The sequence below is a fragment of the Spermophilus citellus genome (assembly GCF_964194105.1).
Source record: "Spermophilus citellus genome assembly, chromosome: 4".
Classification (NCBI taxonomy): domain Eukaryota; kingdom Metazoa; phylum Chordata; class Mammalia; order Rodentia; family Sciuridae; genus Spermophilus; species Spermophilus citellus.
Genome location: NC_138185.1, coordinates 194173044 through 194191711, shown reverse-complemented (window position 1 = coordinate 194191711; position 18668 = coordinate 194173044). Strand labels below are relative to the sequence as shown.

The 18668-nt window shown below is 37.4% G+C and overlaps 1 pseudogene across 1 annotated transcript; it reads right to left on the bottom strand.

Moving 5' to 3' along the window:
- Positions 1 to 2867: 2867 nt before the first annotated feature.
- On the bottom strand, positions 2868 to 3493 carry LOC308648069 (high mobility group protein B1-like; annotated as a pseudogene). Its single transcript has one exon. The product of its transcript is annotated as a high mobility group protein B1-like (transcript).
- Between the last annotated feature and the right edge of the window lie 15175 nt (positions 3494 to 18668).

Sequence of the window (18668 nt, the reverse complement as noted above, 5' to 3'; positions counted from 1 at the left end):
CATGAATGTTGGAGAATAAGACTACTTGCAAGGATTAGATGTTAGCTAATATCTGGCTCTGGTGATAGAGTCTGTGCAAAGCTGTTGTCTTTGCAACTGTTATTGAGCCTTTTGTGGAGGTAGCAGGATTAAACAATTGAAGTGTCAGTACATCCAAACAAGACACACCTGGAAATCACATTTCAAAGGCAATTGCCATTTGCTGCTGACACCCTGCGCCTGAACTTTACCAAAGGTCTGCTGGACCAGATTTGGGAAGGAAAGATGGAGGAGGAATGAACTTGGATGAACTGTGACTTGTAAGGATATAGTGGAACCCATGAGGACAATAGGAAGGTACAAAAACAAACTAATACTTACCTGTCCCATACCTCCTTCAGTCTTATTTGGTCTATGATTTTTAGGTGAAGCAGTTCATTTGCCATCACACTACAGGACAAAGAGGAGCTGCAGGAGGAGGTGTGGTGGGAAGTGAAACAGCTTTGAGTCAACAGTAAGATGAGATGGCAGATCACAGCACGTGTTTGAGCTGCCTCAGTGGCTAAAGCTCTGATCCTGTAGTGCCTGTAGGGAAGGGCTGCTGCCCACCTTACAGGTCTTTTGCATTTTCCTTGTGGACAATGCTAAGCCAGAACAATATTGGGAAGCAAGTATTGGGGAAATATTTCTATATACTTTAGCTGAGAAAATATAAAGCTGCCATAACACCCCCTTGCCAACTTGACATCCATATGAACCTTCTTTAATGACACTTACTGTTTAAATAGACAATGAAAAAAAAAATTCCTCCAGTATATATGATGTAGCTACTACTCAATCAAAAACAAGCTAACCCTCTCCTCCAAGGATACAGAGTTCATTTATCTATCTCAGGGTCACAGTTATTCCCCTTTTCTCTGAATTACACTGTTCCACTGATATCCTATAGCTTAACTAATAGATATAAAAAGATATAAGATTAACTCTCATTAGTACATCTTATGGTAGTAGATGAAGGAAAATAAGCCATGCTTTATATATATCACAATATATTCATGTAAAAATGAAAAATAAGTTGCACAACTCTTATAGTCCTTGTTTCCATAAATGGAAACAAGTGACTGCACCTGGCTTTATAACTATCTATTCTGTTACCCATTCCATAATCTTTGCCCATAACCAGCATCTCTGCCCACACCTACAAACTTGATCTTCTTCAATCAGGAACAATCCTGTGTGTGAGGTCAGAAAATTGAATAAGAAATTCTGTAAGTCCACCACTCTGGTTTTGAAAAGAGAATGAATTCAAACCCACGTTTGGGGTACCCAGTTAAGACAAAATGACAACTAAAATCTTGCCAACAAGGCAGAGAAAGTTTGTACAGTATATTCTCAGAAACAACATTATGAATAATGCCTGACTTCTCATTAGAAGCAATAGAAGTTAACATTGTTTCTACAAAAAAGCATTTTTAAACTAATTAAATAAAGGTAACTAAAATAGTCTAGCAAACTTACTATGAACATGAAACATGTTTTAAATTGTCTTTTGTTAGGAATTAGTCTTAAACCAGGGCACAGCATCCTATGTTAGCATATGCCTGTGCCAGTTCAAGTCCAGCCTGAATAATTTAACCAGATTCTGTATCAAAAAATCACTTTTCTCAATTTTAAAAGTAATTCATTTCAGTTATACATAATGATAGGGTTCATTTAGACATAATTATACATGCATGGAATATATTTACTTTAATTCAATCCCTAGTACTTCCACTTTCCCTCCACTCCTCCCTCTCCTTATTCCTTTTCCTCCACTGATCTTTCTTCTATTTATTTATAGTTTTCTTTTTCTTGTAATTAGTGCCTTGTAGATATACATAAAGGTAAGATTCACTGTGGTATATTCATTTATGTACATAGGAAATTTGGGTCAGACACATTACACAGTTCTTCCCTTCTCCCATCTCTCCTCCTTCCCCCTAAATCCCCTTCCTGTATTCCACTGATCTCTCTTCTATTCTCACAGGATTTCTTTCTCCTCCTTTTTCATTTCCCCCTTATTTTGGTTCAACTTCCTCATATCAGAAAAAACTTTTGACCTTTGACTTTCTAGGTCCAGCTTATTTCACTTAGCCTGATGGTATCCAGTTCCATCCATTTATTGGCAAATGCCATAATTTTATTTTCTTTATTACTAATACTCTATTGTGTACATATATCACATTTTCTTTATACATTGATGTGTCTGCATCCCTATAGCATGATGATTTTAGTTATTTTAGATATATATCGAGGTTAATAGCTGGCTCATATGGTGGTTCTATTCCTAGTTTTTTGAGGAAATTCTAAACTGCTTTCAAGAGTGGTTGTACTAATTTGTAGTTTTACCAACAATGTATGAGTGTAGTCACTCCCCAATATCCTCACCAACATTTTTTTATTATTTGTACTCTTTTTAAAAAAATTGTATTTACTTAGAAGCATTCAGAATGACAACAAAACAGCTGCAACTTCTTTTTGCAATTACAGAGTGATTCAGTTAACAGAAAACAATTATTTCGTATAATCTGCATCAGAGACAACTGAAGATGAGAAACTACTGTCCCCATATATAACTAATTTGTGCTATGCACCAACAAGAACCTGCTTTAAATTTCCATGCCAATTCACAACCCCCACACAGTACCAGGCAAGGTTAGTGGCTATTGAAACTACCACCAGGACAGGACTGTCTAAAGGCATATTAACTATACAAAAAAGACACTGTAAAGTTTAAAAACAAATCTTACACAGCTTTACATTTCATTTTTTTTTCTTTAAAAAGAGTGAGTAGTGTGCAGGGGCTTTAAATGCTTTATAGACAAGAAAAAAACTGCACTAGAACCAACTTATTCATCATCATTATCTTCTTCTTCATCTTCCTCCTCCTTATCCTCTTCATCTTCCTCATCTTCCTCCTCTTCCTTCTTTTCTTTCTTTTTTCAGCCTTGACAACTCCCTTTTTTGCTGCATCAGGTTTTCCTTTAGCTCTGTAGGCAGCAATATCCTTTTCGTATTTTTCCTTCACTTAGCAGCTTTCTTTCCATAAGGCTGCTTACCATCTGCAGCAGTGTTAGTCCACATCTCTCCCAGTTTCTTTGCAGCACCACCAATGGATAGGCCAGGATGTTCTCCTTTAATTTGGGGGCAATACTCAGAACAGAACAAGAAGAAGGCCGACGGAAGCCTCTTGGGTGCATTAAGATCCTTGAACTTCTTTTTTGTTTCCCCTTTAGGAGGGATATAGGTTTTCATTTCTCTTTCATAATGGGCCTTGTCCCCCTTTGCCATGTCTTCAAATTTTCCTTTCGTTAGCAGACATGGTCTTCCACCTCTCTGAGCACTTCTTAGAAAACTCTGAGAAGTTGACTGAAGCGTCTGGGTGCTTCTTCTTGTGCTCCCCCCGGCATGTTTGCACAAAGAATGCATATGATGACATTTTGCCTCTCAGCTTCTTAGGATCTCCTTTGCCCATGGTTAGTTATTTTTCCTCAGTGAGGCACAGAGCCGCCCAGTGCCCATCCGGCTCTCACTTGCCCAGGTGCTGTCTCTATGGAGTTCAATGTACTGCAGTGGCTGTGAGAGCGGGAGCCAGCTATTATTTGTATTCTTGATAACTGCCTTTCTGACTGAAGTGAGATGAAATCTCAGCTTAATTTTGATTTGCATTTTCCTGATTGCTAGAGATGTTGAACATTTTTTCATATATTAATTGGCCATTTATATTTCTTCTTTTGAGAAGTGTCTGTTTAGATCTTTTGCACATTTATTAATTGTGTGTGTGTAAGTTTTTTGAGTCCTTAATATATTCTGGATATTAATTACCTATCTGAGGAGTAGTTGGCTTAGATCTTCTCCCATTCTGTAAGCTCTGTCTTCACATGCTTAATTGTTTCCTTTGTGGTGCATAAACTTTCTAATTTGATGTTCAATTATTGATTCTTGGTTTTATTTCTTGTGCGTTAAGTCTTGTTAAGGAAATCGATACCTCTGCCAATGTGTTGAGCCTATGTTCTCTTCTAGCAGTTGCAGAATTTCTGAACTTAATCCTAGGTCTTCGATTCACCTTGAATTGACTTTTGTCTAGGATGACAGATAAAAATCAAGTTTCATTCTTTACATATAGAGGTCCAGGTTCCCCAGCAACATTTGTTAAAAAGGTTGTCTTTTCTCTAACATGTATTCTTGGCACCTTTATTGAGCATCAGGTGACTGTATTTACATGGATTTGTCTTCTATTCTATTCCATTGATCTTTGTAATCTGTTTTGGTGCCAATACCTGGCTGTTTTTGTTACTATAGCTCTGTAGTATAATTTGGGGTCTGGTATTGTGATGCCTTCAGCATTGTTCTTTTTGCTCAGGATTGTTTAGCTATTCTGGTTCTCTTATTCTTGTGTTTTAAAATTTTCTTTAAAACTATTCTTGTGTTTTTTTTCTAGTTCTGTGAAGAATGTCATTAGTATTTTTTTTATTGGTTGTTCACAACATTACAAAGCTCTTGACATATTTCATACATTAGATTGAAGTGGGTTATGAACTCACAATTTTACCCCAAATACAGATTGCAGAATCACATCGGTTACACATCCACATTTTTACATAATGCCCTATTAGTAACTGTTGTATTCTGCTACCTTTACTATCCTCTACTATCCCCCTCCCCTCCCCTCCCATCTTCTCTCTCTATCCCATCTACTGTAATTCATTTCTCTCCTTGTTTATTTTCCCATTCCCCTCACAACCTCTTATATGTAATTTTGTATAACAATGAGGGTCTCCCTCCATTACCATGCAATTTCCCTTTTCTCTCCCTTTCCATCCCGCCTCATGTATCTGTTTAATGTTGATCTTTTCTTCCTGCTCTTCCTCCCTGCTCTGTTCTTAGTTGCTCTCATTATATCAAAGAAGACATTTGGTATTTGTTTTTTAGGGATTGGCTAGCTTCACTAAGCATAATCTGCACTACTGCCATCCATTTCCCTGCAAATTCCATGATTTTGTCATTTTTTAGTGCTGCATAATACTCCATGGTGTATAAATGCCACATTTTTTTTATCCATTCATCTATTGAAGGGCATCTGGCTTGGGTCCACAGTCTAACAATTGTGAATTGTGCTGCTATGAGCATCGATGTAGCAGTATCCCTGTATTACGCTCTTTTAAGGTCTTCAGGGAATAGTCTGAGAAGGGAAATAGCTGGGTCAAATGGTGGTTCCATTCCCAGCTTTCCCAGGAATCTCCATACTGCTTTCCAAATTGGCCCCATCAGTTTGCAGTCCCACCAGCAATGTACAAGTGTACCCTTTTCCCCACATCCTTGCCAGCACTTGTTGTTTGACTTCATAATGGCTGCCAATCTTACTGGAGTGAGATGGTATCTTTTTTTTTTTTATTGGTTGTTCACAACATTACAAAGCTCTTGACATATCATATTTCATACATTAGATTGAAGTGGGTTATGAACTCCCAATTTTACCCCAAATGCAGATTGCAGAATCACGTCGGTTACACATCCACATTTTTACATACTGCCATATTAGTGACTGTTGTATTCTGCTACCTTTCCTATCCCTTACTATCCCCCCTCCCCTTCCCTCACATCTTCTCTCTCTACCCCGTCTACTGTAATTCATTTCTCTCCTTGTTAATTTTCCCATTCCCCTCACAACCTCTTATATGTAATTTTGTATAGCAATGAGGGTCTCCCTTCATTTCCATGCAATTTCCCTTTTCTCTCTCTTTCCCTCTCATCTCATGTCTCTGTTTAAAGTTAATCTTTTCTTCCTGCTCTTGCTCCCTACTCTGTTCATAGTTGCTCTCATTATATCAAAGAAGACATTTGGTATTTGTGTTTTAGGGATTGGCTAGCTTCACTAACCATAATCTGCTCTAGTGCCAAAACTGGCGGGTGGACCAATGGTATAGAATAGAGGACACAGAGACTAATCCACAAAGTTACAACTATCTTATATTTGATAAAGGGGCTAAAAGCATGCAATGGAGGAAGGATAGCATGTTCAACAAATGGTATTGGGAAAACTGGAAATCCATATGCAACAAAATGAAACTGAATCCCTTTCTCTTGCCATGCACAAAAGTTAACTCAAAATGGATCAAGGAGCTTGATATCAAATCAGAGACTCTGCATCTGATAGAAGAAAAAGTTGGCTCCGATCTACATATTGTGGGGTCTGGCTCCAAATTCCTTAATAGGACACCCATAGCACAAGAGTCAATAACAAGAATCAACAAATGGGACTTACTTAAACTAAAAAGTTTTTTCTCTGCAAGAGAAACAATAAGAGAGGTAAATAGGGAGCCTACATCATGGGAACAAATTTTTACTCCTCACACTTCAGATAGAGCCCTAATAACCAGAGTATACAAAGAACTCAAAAAATTAGACAGTAAGATAACAAATAACCAAATCAACAAATGGGCCAAGGACCTGAACAGACACTTCTCAGAGGACGATATACAATCAATCAACAAGCACATGAAAAAATGCTCTCCATCTCTAGCAGTCAGAGAAATGCAAATCAAAACCACCCTAAGATACCATCTCACTCCAGTAAGATTGGCAGCCACTATGATGTCAAACAACAACAAGTGCTGGTGAAGATGTGGAGAAAAGGGTACACTTGTACATTGTTGGTGGGACTGCAAATTGGTGCGGCCAATTTGGAAAGCAGTATGGAGATTCCTGGGAAATCTGGGAATGGAACCACCATTTGACCCTGCTATTGCCCTTCTTGGACTATTCCCTGAAGACCTTAAAAGAGCATGCTACAGAGATACTGCCACATCGATGTTCATAGCAGCACAATTCACAATAGCTAGACTGTGGAACCAACCCAGATGCCCTTCAATAGATGAATGGATAAAAAAAAACGTGGCATCTATACACAATAGAGATGGTATCTTAGGATGGTTTTGATTTGCATTTCTCTGACTGCTAGAGATGGAGAGCATTTTTTCATGTGCTTGTTGATTGATTGTATGTCCTCCTCTGAGAAGTGTCTGTTCAGGTCTTTGGCCCATTTGTTGATTGGGTTATTTGTTTTCTTATTGTTTAATTTTTTGAGTTCTTTGTATACTCTGGATATTAGGGCTCTATCTGAAGTGTGAGGAGTAAAAATTTGTTCCCATGATGTAGGCTCCCTATTTACCTCTCTTATTGTTTCTCTTGCTGTGAAAAACCTTTTTAGTTTAAGTAAGTCCCATTTGTTGATTCTTGTTATTAACTTTTGTGCTATGGGTGTCCTATTAAGGAATTTGGAGCCAGACCCCACAATATGTAGATCGGAGCCAACTTTTTCTTCTATCAGATGCAGAGTCTCTGATTTGATATCTAGCTCCTTGATCCACTTTGAGTTAACTTTTGTGCATGGCGAGAGGAGGGGATTCAGTTTCATTTTGTTGCATATGGATTTCCAGTTTTCCTAACACCATTTGTTGAAGATGCTATCCTTCCTCCATTGCATGCTTTTAGCTCCTTTATCAAATATAAGATAGTTGTAGCTTTGTGGATTAGTCTCCGTGTCCTCTATTCTGTACCATTGGTCCACCCGCCTGTTTTGGTACCAGTACCATGCTGTTTTTGTTACTTTTGCTCTGTAATATAGTTTGAAATCTGGTAACGCTATACCGCCTGATTCACACTTCCTGCTTAGAATTGCTTTTGCTATTCTGGGTCTTTTATTTTTCCATATAAATTTCATGATTGCTTTATCTATTTCTATAAGAAATGCTGTTGGGATTTTGATTGGCATTGCATTAAACCTATAGAGAACTTTTGGTAATATCGCCATTTTGATGATGTTAGTTCTGCCTATCCATGAACAGGGTATATTTTTCCATCTTCTAAGATCTTCTTCTACTTCTCTTTTTAGGGTTTTGTAGTTTTCATTGTATATATCTTTCACCTCTTTTGTTAGGTTGATTCCCAAGTATTTTATTTTTTTTTTTGAGGATATTGTGAATGGAGTGTTTTTCCTCATTTCCGTTTCAGAAGTTTGGTCACTGATATACAGAAATGCCTTTGATTTATGTGTGTTGATTTTATATCCTGCCACTTTGCTGAATTCATTTATTAGTTCTAGTAGTTTCTTTGTAGACCCTTTTGGGTCTTCTAGGTATAGAATCATGTCATCCTCAAATAGTGATAATTTAAGTTCTTCTTTTCCTATTTTTATGCCTTTAATTTCTTTTGTCTGTCTAATTGCTCTGGCTAGTATTTCAAGGACTAAATTAAATAGAAGTGGTGAGAGAGGGCATCCCTGTCTTGCTCCAGATTTTAGAGGGAATGCCTTCAACTTTTCTCCATTCAGAATGATGCTAGCCTGAGGCTTAGCATAGATAGCTTTTACAATGTCAAGGTAAGTTCCTGTTATCCCTAGTTTTTCTAATGTTTTGAACATAAAGGGATGCTGTACTTTGTCAAGTGCTTTCTCTGCGTCTATCGAGATGATCATATGGTTCTTATCTTTAAGTCTATTGATGTGGTGAATAACATTTATTGTTTTCCGTATATTGAACCATCCTTGCATCCCAGGGATGAATCCTACTTGATCATGGTGCACAATATTTTTGATGTGTTTTTGTATCCGATTCGCCAGAATTTTATTGAGGATTTCTGCATCTAGGTTCATCAGAGATATTGGTCTGTAGTTTTCTTTCTTTGAGGTGTCTTTGTCTGGTTTCGGAATCAGGGTGATGTTGGCCTCATAGAATGAATTTGGAAGAGCTCCCTCTTTTTCTATTTCCTGAAATAACCTGAAAAGTATTGGTATTAATTCTTCTTTAAAGGCCATTAGTATTTTTAAAAAAATATTTTTAGTTGTAGATATACACAATATCTTTACTTTATTTATTTATTTTTATGTGGTGCTGAGGATTGAGTCCAAGGCCTCACATGTGTGAGGCAGGCACTCCATCATTGATTACAACCCCAGCCCACCAGTGGTATTTTGATGGGAATTACATTGAATCTGTATAATGCTTTAGGTAGTACAGACTTTTTGACAATATTGAATCTGCCTATTCAAGAACATGGGAATTCTTTCATCTTCTAAGTTCTTCTTTATTTTCTTTCTTCAGTGTTGTATAGTTTGCATTCTAGAGGTCCTTAACTTCCATTATTATAAAAAATAAATACAGGTTCCAAGTATTTTATTTTTTATAATTGAAGTTATTGTGAATGGGACAGTTTTCCTAACTTATATTTCAGCAAATTCATTATTATTGTATGGGAAAACAATTGATTTATTTATATTAACTTTATAACCTTATAACTTTATAATCTGTTACTTTATTAAATTTGTTAACAAGGTGGAAAGTGCATTTATAGATTTGAAAATTGTATTTGTAATGCATCTTACTTTTTTAATTTGAGACAGGTTATCACTAGGTTGCCTATGATGGCCCTGAACTCCTGAGCTTAAAGAATCCTCAACCCTCATTCTCCCCAGAGACTTGACTATAGATATATAACATGCCTGCTCTGTAATGCATATTTTTAAAAAAGAACTCAAATGCAGGATGTTGTTAAAACCAATAATAAGAGAAACAATAAAAATGGCAAAATCTTAGCCATTTTAGAAATATGATCCTCAGTATTTTATAAGCATACAAAAAGCACCAATTATTACCATTGGGGAAATCAAAATAAAACTCCATTTGAGTGTTCATCTGTATTCTTTAAACATCCTGAGTGTATTAGTGTAGTCAGGAGGAAACTGAGACCCCAATAAGATAGGGAAAAATAATGATGACCTTCAAGGGAAGGTTTTCCAGATGCTTCCAACATAAGGAAAGAAGAAAAGAACAGTAGCAAACCATAGAGTTGGACACTGAAGGAAAGGCAGGTTTTACTAAGGAAAAGCAATATTACACATTTCAGAATCATTATCTAATTTACACATCAACACCCTATGTAATAGGTTTTATTGTTCTTATCTTTAATATTTTGGAGACAAGAACTAACTTTTCCTGAATTTGAAGAGCACCTCTAACTGTTCTTGTCATCTAGGGTGTAGCATCTGGGAGGGCTCCTAAAGAGCAAACTTTTGCCTATGGAGAACCAGTGTTCCCAGAACAGGTGGCTGGATGTTTCAGTGATGATGACATTACTGATTTCAAATGGATCTCAAGGGAATTGGAGAAAAAGATGTCAAACCAGGTACAAATTCCCCAAAGGGAACTGTGAGCCCCTAAATAAACCTTTCTCCTTTACAGTTGTTCTGGTTGGGTCCTTTAGTCACTGTAGTGAAAAAGTTGACTAAAACACTGGGCAAGACATGTCACCTCTCACATATTCAATTTCATTTTCTATAAGGAATCTGTCACTTTCTGTTGGCACTAGGCTAAGCATTGATATTCATCATCTCATTTGCTTCCCATAATAACCATTTTAGTTGATACTACCAATACCCACAGGAGGAATGAAGAAATTAAACATTAAAATTAGTAAGTAATCTGCCAATATCACTGAGCTAATGAATAACAGCTAGAAATGAAACCCAAGGCTGTGGTGTCAAGAATGTTGCTGCACTGCTGTGCTAAAGGAAGATGTGACTGACCTCAAAGAGTTCCAATAAGAATTAAATGAAGACATACATGCAGGTACTCAACTGGATCCTCCCTATAAAATATTGGGGATTGGGAGACTCAATCAAATATTTCAGTGGAGTCTATTCAAAAGGCAAAGCTCACAATATTCTTCTGAGGTGTATTTTGCAATTACAGAGCAGAATCCAAGTAGATATCTATGATCTATCTGCTTTTTACTGTGAGAACTCTCTGAATTCACATATTGAAAAGTTGGGATAGGTTGGGAGGTAGAGGGTAATATGAAATGCATCTACAACACAACATTCCCTATAATGGCTTATTTTTCTCCACCAAAGATTTTATTTATTTATTTTTGTACCAGGTATTGAACTCAGGGGCGCCCAACCACTGAGCTGCATCCTCAGTCCTTCTTACTTTTTATTTAGAAACAGGGTCTCACTAAGTTTCTTAGGGCTTCACTAAGTTACTGAAGCTGACTTTGAACTTGAAATCCTCCTGCCTCAGCTCCCCAAGTCCCTCAGATTACAGGCATGCACCACTGTGCCTGGCCATCAATGACTCTTGTTCCCACTTCTCATGATATCTCTTTATACAGTAAAGAATCGAATAATAAACACAATTTCACTTAGTAGAGAAAAATCTCCCAACTTGTGCAACAAGTCAAGCTTCATTTCCAAAGTATCCAACTACTCTTCAGCCCAAATCACCTCATATATTACATCTGTCATTTCAAATCAATCACTTTCACATCAGGCATAACAATAGTTCAAAAACCAGCCAGCTCTCCTGAATCTTCTATGGCATGATTAATGCTAAGGGGAATTCGCTGGCTTTGGTTCAGCAAAGGTAGTCCCTGTTGCCACCATTTCACCCAAGAACAAGACAGACTGATAGGAGTGGGCGAAAATCACTGAATATTTTAGCTGGACACCAGGTGGCACCGCTTCAGCCAGGAGCTGCTCCTTTTCTCCACACAGGGAGGGTGCTAGAACCTGAATCTCAAAGAAAGAAAATAGATTTAGGCAGTTTTCACAAAGAAGTGATATTTGAGTCAAGACAAAGAGGAAGTACAGTGGTACACCATATGGATATTTCAAGGGCTAGCATTGCAGACAGAGAGTAAGGGCAAAGGGCAAAGGTACTGATATGGAAACGTGCCTGAGAAGTTTCAGGAATAATCTTTCCCTCTAGTCCCTTATACCTTCCAGCACACTGTCATAAAAGAGACTGGCTAATGCACACAGCACTGCTAACTGGTTAGTTGATGACTGTTTTAATTATAGAAATAGAAATAGTAATTATAAAAACAAGAAAGAGAATTTGGAAAGAAAGCACTGAAATAGGTAAATTTGGTGGGAAAGTAAATTTGTAAGCCATTTTGGCAAGCAATTAACAGAAAAGACCTGAAAACCAAAGTGTCTAAGATTACAAGAAAAGCCCTAATGACCTAAATGGAATATTATATAAAAAATAAATGGCATTTACCAAATGCATCCATAGTGATTATTGAGAAGGTAATGAAAAGTGATCACATCAACTGTGGCTTTGCTGCTTGGTAGAAATATGAACAGTACCACAGTTGTAAAGTGACCTTCCAAGATCTTTTTTTTTTAAATTTATATATATTTTTAGTTGTTGATAGACATTCATTTTGTTTTATTTATTCATTTATATATGTTGCTGACAATGGAACCTAATGCCTCACACATGCTAGGCAAGCGCTCTGCCACTGAGCCACATCCCCAGACCTATTTTGTATTTTATTTAGAGACAGGGTCTCACTAAGTTGCTTAGCACCTTGCTTTTGCTGAAACTGGCTTTGAACTCATAATCCTCCTGCCTCAGCCTTCTGAGCCACTGGGATTACAGGTGTGAGCCACCTTGCCCAGCCTAGCACAGATTGATAGGATAACTAGTGATTTTACTAATTTTCCAAAATATGGATCTTATTTAATTAAAAGTCTTTCTGGGGCTGGGGATATAGCTCAGTTGGTAGAGTGCTTGCCTCAAATGTACAATCACCTGGGTTCAATTCCCAGCACCACACCACACACACACACACACACACACACACACACACACACACACACAGTCTTTCTAATCCATTTTTTTCTGTAAATTCTCTAAAATTCTTCTTTGCTTTGAAGTTTGGTGATGCTGTGAGGCCAATTTGGAAAGCAGTATGGAGATTCCTGGGAAAGCTGGGAATGGATCCACCATTTGACCCAGCTTTTGCACTTCTCGGACTATTCCCTGAGGACCTTAAAAAAGCGCTCTATAGGGATACGGCTGCATCAATGATTATAGCGGCACAATTCACAATAGCTAGACTGTGGAACCAATCTAGATGCCCCTCAATAGATGAATGGATAAAAAAAATGTGGCATCTATACACAATGGAGTATTATGCAGCACTAAGAAATGACAAAATCATAGAATTTGCAGGGAAATGGATGGCATTAGAGCAGATTATGCTAAGCGTAGCTAGCCAAGCCCTAAAAAACAAATGCCAAATGTCTGCTTTGATATAAAGAGAACAACTAAGAACAGAACAGGAAGGAAGAGCATGAGGAAAAGACTACAGTAAACAAAGACGAATGGGGGGAGAGAAACGGAGAGAGAAGGGAAAGCACATGGAAATAGTAGGAGACCTTCAATGATACATAAAATTATAAGAGGTTATGAGGGGCAAGGGGGAGGGAAAAAAAGAGAGAGAATTGAACGACAGCAGGGGAGGTAGAGAGGGAAGATGGGAGGGGAGGAGAGGGGAGGGGGGATAGTAGGGGATAGGAAAGGTAGCAGAATACAACAGACACTAATATGGCATTATGTAAAAATGTGAATATGTAACAGATGTGATTCTGCAATCTATATTTGGGGTGAAAATGGGAGTTCAAAACACAATTTTTGTCAAATGTATGAAAGATGATATATCATGAGATATGTAATGCTTTAAATAATCAATAAAAAAAAGAGAAGACAGAGATACCTCCTGACTGGTTGTGCAGCCTTTACTGAAGTTATATTCTTATACCAGTTGTTCACATTTACTGTGTATGATGCCCTCTCAAAGCATTTTATGTGCATTATCCCATATATCCCTCTTCATAGCATTCCATTTTACAGAAAGGACATTGATACTTGGAGACTATTAAGTAGCTTTTCCAAGCTCACTCAGAGAGATTAAATGAAATAGCTGTGTTTCAAAGCCATGTGTGTTTGAGGCTGGAGCACAATCTCTTAACCAATTCTTCCACAGTGCCCATCAACTTTTCTCTCCCAATTATTCTTATGGATGAGCACCAAGTGTATAGAATTCCACTTTTATAACACTACCCACATACTCAAAAGCCTCAGTAATTCTTTACTAACAAGTAACCTACAAACTCATTCAGCATTTCAAAGCTTCTCTTTTCTGGATCCAAACTCTCCAACTTTCTTGATTTCCCACTGTACTCCAGCCCACTCATTTTCTTCCATCCATCCATCTCTTCAGCCATCTCTCCACAGAATGGCTTAAATGTATTTGAGGAAATGACTACAGTACATCCATCTGGAATTAGTGAAGTAGAAAAGAAATTCTGACATAAACCATCAGAAGACTGGTATATTAAAAAAAAATTTGAAGTACTTCTTCAGAGGGAATTTTGCATGAACTGGAAAAACCCTTACTGATTTGAATTCTTGGTGGATTTAAACTGAATGTCTACTTATGCTAGTCCAGTAATATCAAGAAAAAGTTCTTTGAAGTCAATGAACTTCCTATGGGAGTCCAGGAGTGGTGGCAAGAGGGGATTCACCACCTGGATCTGAGATTCTGCCATGGGCCCCCCTGTGCTTTACATTATCCAGAATACATGACAACCTCTCATGGGTGTGGTTGGATCAGAACAGTTCAACTGGGCAATGGAATGGAGGCTCTGGGAAACCTGGTCATTTGTCCCAAGTCCAATCTTATTACTGAAAATTCCTTTTCAAGCACTGAGACTCAGCAGGCTTGCTACTTGTAGATGTGCTCTGAGAACCAGCATCATCAGCATCTCCAGAAAACTTGAGAAAACTTGGACTGTCCAGCCCACGCCAGACCTAATGGGATAGGATCTTCCTCGTAACAAAATCCCCAGGCGATTCCTATGCTCATCCTTTGAGAAGCCTTGCTCTAGAGCATATTCTGTTAGCCTAACAACCTTCTGAACACAAGAGGGCAGAGTTTTCTAATACCCCAGAGCCTTTCTCAGTTTTTAAAAATTGTACAGACTCCTTGGGGTGGAGTGTTATAATTGGATACATGGACACAGTGTGCTATGATCAGATCAGGGTAGTTAACATTTCCATCAGCTTAAACATTTAAAACAGTTTTGATTAAGAAGTAATAATTGGACATATGTGGAAAAGTATGATGTTTCAATTCATTTATATAATATATACTAATCAAATCAGAGTTATTTATATCTCCAATCATTACTTTTTATTTGAAACTTTTGAGCTTCTCTCTTCTAATTATTCAGAAAATACAAAATAAGATATGGTGAACTAAAGTCACCCCACTGTGACTACTACCTCAACATTACTGTATTTTGGTACCCAATATCCAACCCCCCTCTATTCCCTCACTCTTCCCAGTTTTTAGTAAACACTATTATATTTTCCAAAGGACTTTTTAAGAAATCTACATATAGAAGAGAGCATTTGGTATTTATCTTTTTTTGTGTCTGATATATTTCTGTTAACATAATGTCTTCAGTTTTATCCATTTTGCAAATGATGGATATCTTTGCTTTTCATAGCTAAATAATAATATATTTTGTATGCATACTACATTTTTAAACCATATAACCATTAATGCTTCTAGGTTGATTCTATTTTTTTTTCATAATCTGAATGATGCAGCAATAAAAATGGCATATAGGTGTCTCTTGATTGCCTGATATCATTTATTTTCAATATATACCCAGAAATGGGATAGCTAGATCCTGCTATAGATCTATTTTAGTTTTTGCAGAAACATCCACATTTTTATCCATAGTGGCTATTCTAGTTTTCTACACAGCAGAGGAAACCATCCACAATGTGAAAAGGCAAACTAGAGAATAGGGAAAAATGTTTGCCAACTATTCAATTGACAAAGGTGTATATAAAGAACTTAATAAAAAATAATTCAATTCAAAGTGGCCTAAGGATATGAATGGACACTTGTCAGAAAACATGCAGTTGGGTAAGAAATTACCCTGGAGTTGGATTTGGCCAGTGAGTGTAAACAAAGGGCTGATTGGCTGGTAAGAAGATAGAAGCTTCCTCCTAGGGATAGAAGAACCTCAGTAGCACCCACTGCTGAAGACCATGGCTTCTGACTGAGGCTGAGTCCACAAACCAGGCCACAGCTGGGAGCAGCATGAAGCCATTCATGGGAGGTTTTCTGGTGATTCTGGTGATGCTGTGGCTTCATGTGGACAGTGAGTTGGTGGTTTTCTGGTGAGGGAGACAGAAATATCCAGGGACCTAGCACACAGAACAGAGGGGATGGGCCAGGGTTTGTTGTAGTTCATCTTTGGTTGTATCTGGGGTTGTGGAAGAAATCTGACTCCTACTGTTGTTAAATGTGGTGACTAAACCTCCTTTCTGGCATTGTGCTCTCTCCAGGGGCTGATGGCTAAAAGGTGGAACATAATCCTCAGGTCTGCATGATCCAGGAGGGTGAAAATTCTTCTCTAACCTGTCACTATACAAATTATTCTCCAGAGTCCTTCCAATGATACGGACAAGACACAGGAAGAGACCTCTTCTTGATACTAGTGCATAAAAATGAGGGTGAAAAACAGAAAGGAAGACTGAGAGTCACCTTTGATACCACACCAAACAGAGTGCCTTGCATATCACAGCCTCCCTGCCTGCAGACTCAACCACCTACCTCTTTGATTGCCTGTTATCACTTATTTTCAATATATACCTCTGTGCCCTGGCTCACAGCAGCATCCTGGCAACAGCTTCCTATATGCAAACTTGTAACTTCTTCCAGTCAACAGAGCTGGTGACTGTGCTATCCCCAAAGACTTGCCACATCTCCTGCAAAATAAAGGTGGGGGGAACTCATTTGAAAGGTACAAAGTGTTGGGGAAGGGCTTTGGATTGCCCAGGAGCAGGGGATCCTCTATCAGTCTCAGAACTACGATGCTGACTGCATGACTGAAAAACTTGTGAGGTTTGGAGGTCTCAGCTTTCTCATCTGAAAATAATGGACTCAAATATGTGGTTCTCAAGTAGCTCTGAGGTTCAGAATTTAATTTTTCTAAAACAAGCAACAACCTGAAAAATGCCAGAGAGCAGGAATGGGGATATGATTTTTTTCCCTAGTAAGACATTTTTTTGGTGAATTATAATCATACATGATCGTGGGATTCATTATGTCATATTCATGTATACATATAACATAATTTGATCAATCTGTTTTCCAAGTATCTCCCCTTTCCCTCTCCTTCTCCTTCTCCTTCCCCTAATCCATTAGTTCTATTCTACTGATCTGCCTTCTATTATTATTTTTTAATTAGTGCATTATATATATTCACTATTTCTGTGGTCAATGTGTCAGATTCATTGTGGTATAGTCATCCATAGACATAGCATCATTTGTTAGATTTTATTCCCTAATTACTTTCCCATGACCTCACCTCTTATACCCTTCATCTATTCCTTTAGTGTTCTTTCCTCATTTTCACAAGGACCCTCCTTTTAAATTCCATTTTCCCTATTTCTCTCTAGCTTCCACATTTGAGAGAAAACATTTGACCCTTGTTTTCCTGAATCTGGCTTATTTCACTTAGCATGACATTCTCCAGGTCCATTTATCAACAAATGACAGAATTTCATTCTTCTTATGGCTGAGTAAAACTTCAATGTATATACATACCACAGATTCTTTATCCAATCATCCATTGACAGGCACCTAAGTTGATTCATAACTTAGCTATTATGAATTGTGTTGTTATAAACATTGGTATGCATAAATTACTATAGTTTGTTGCTTTAAGATCTTCTGAATAAATACCAAGGAGTAGGAGAGCTGGATCATGTGGTGGTTCTATTCCTAATCTTTTGAGGAATGTCCACACTGATTTTGAAAATGGTTGTCCTAATTTGCATTTTTATCAACACTGTATAAGTGTACTATTCCACCCACATCCTTGTGAGCAATTAATGTTTTATTTATTTACTTATTTATTTATTTTTATTAGCTATTCATGATATTACAATGATCTTGGCAATTCATACATTTGAGTCATTGGGAGATAATTTCTCATTTTTCTAATTGTACAGATTGCAGAATCACACTGGTCATAGAGTCACCTATATACATACAGCAACCATAATGTCTATTCTATTTTGCTGCCCTTCCTATCCCCCTACTCCTCCCCTTAATGTTCTTTGTATTCTTGATGGTTGCCTTTCTAACTGGAGTGAGATGAAATCTGTGTTGTTTTGATTTATATTTTCCTGATTGCTTGGGATGTTGAAAGTTTTTTTTTTCATTTATTCGTTGATCATTTGTATTTCTTCTTTTGAGAAATTATATTTAGATTTTTTTCCATTTATTAATTTGGTTATTAAATGAGTTTTTTGGTGTTAAGTTTTTTGAGTTCTTTATTTATTCTGAATTTTAAGCCCCTGCTGGAGGACTAGCTGGCAAGATTTTCCTCTGTTTTGTAGGTTCTGTCTTCATGCTCTTAATTGTTTCCTTCACTGTGCAGAAGCTTTTTAATTTAATTCCATCCCACTTATTGAATTTTGGTTTTATTTCTTGAGCTTTAGGGGTCTTTTTAAGGAGGTTGATGCTTATTCCAATATGTTGGAGTGTTGACTCTATGCTTTCTTCTGGAAGACACAGTGTTTCTCTTAATTCATTCATCAGATTTTCTTTTAATTTATTAATCATTTTAATAATCTATTTTTGGTAGTGTTTCTCTGGATTTTCATACCTCTTCATATCTGTTGACTCCTTTGCTGAAGGATTGTAAATTTGAATCAAATGTATGATATGTCAAGATCATTGTATTGTCTTGACACTTCTCAGAGGAGGACATA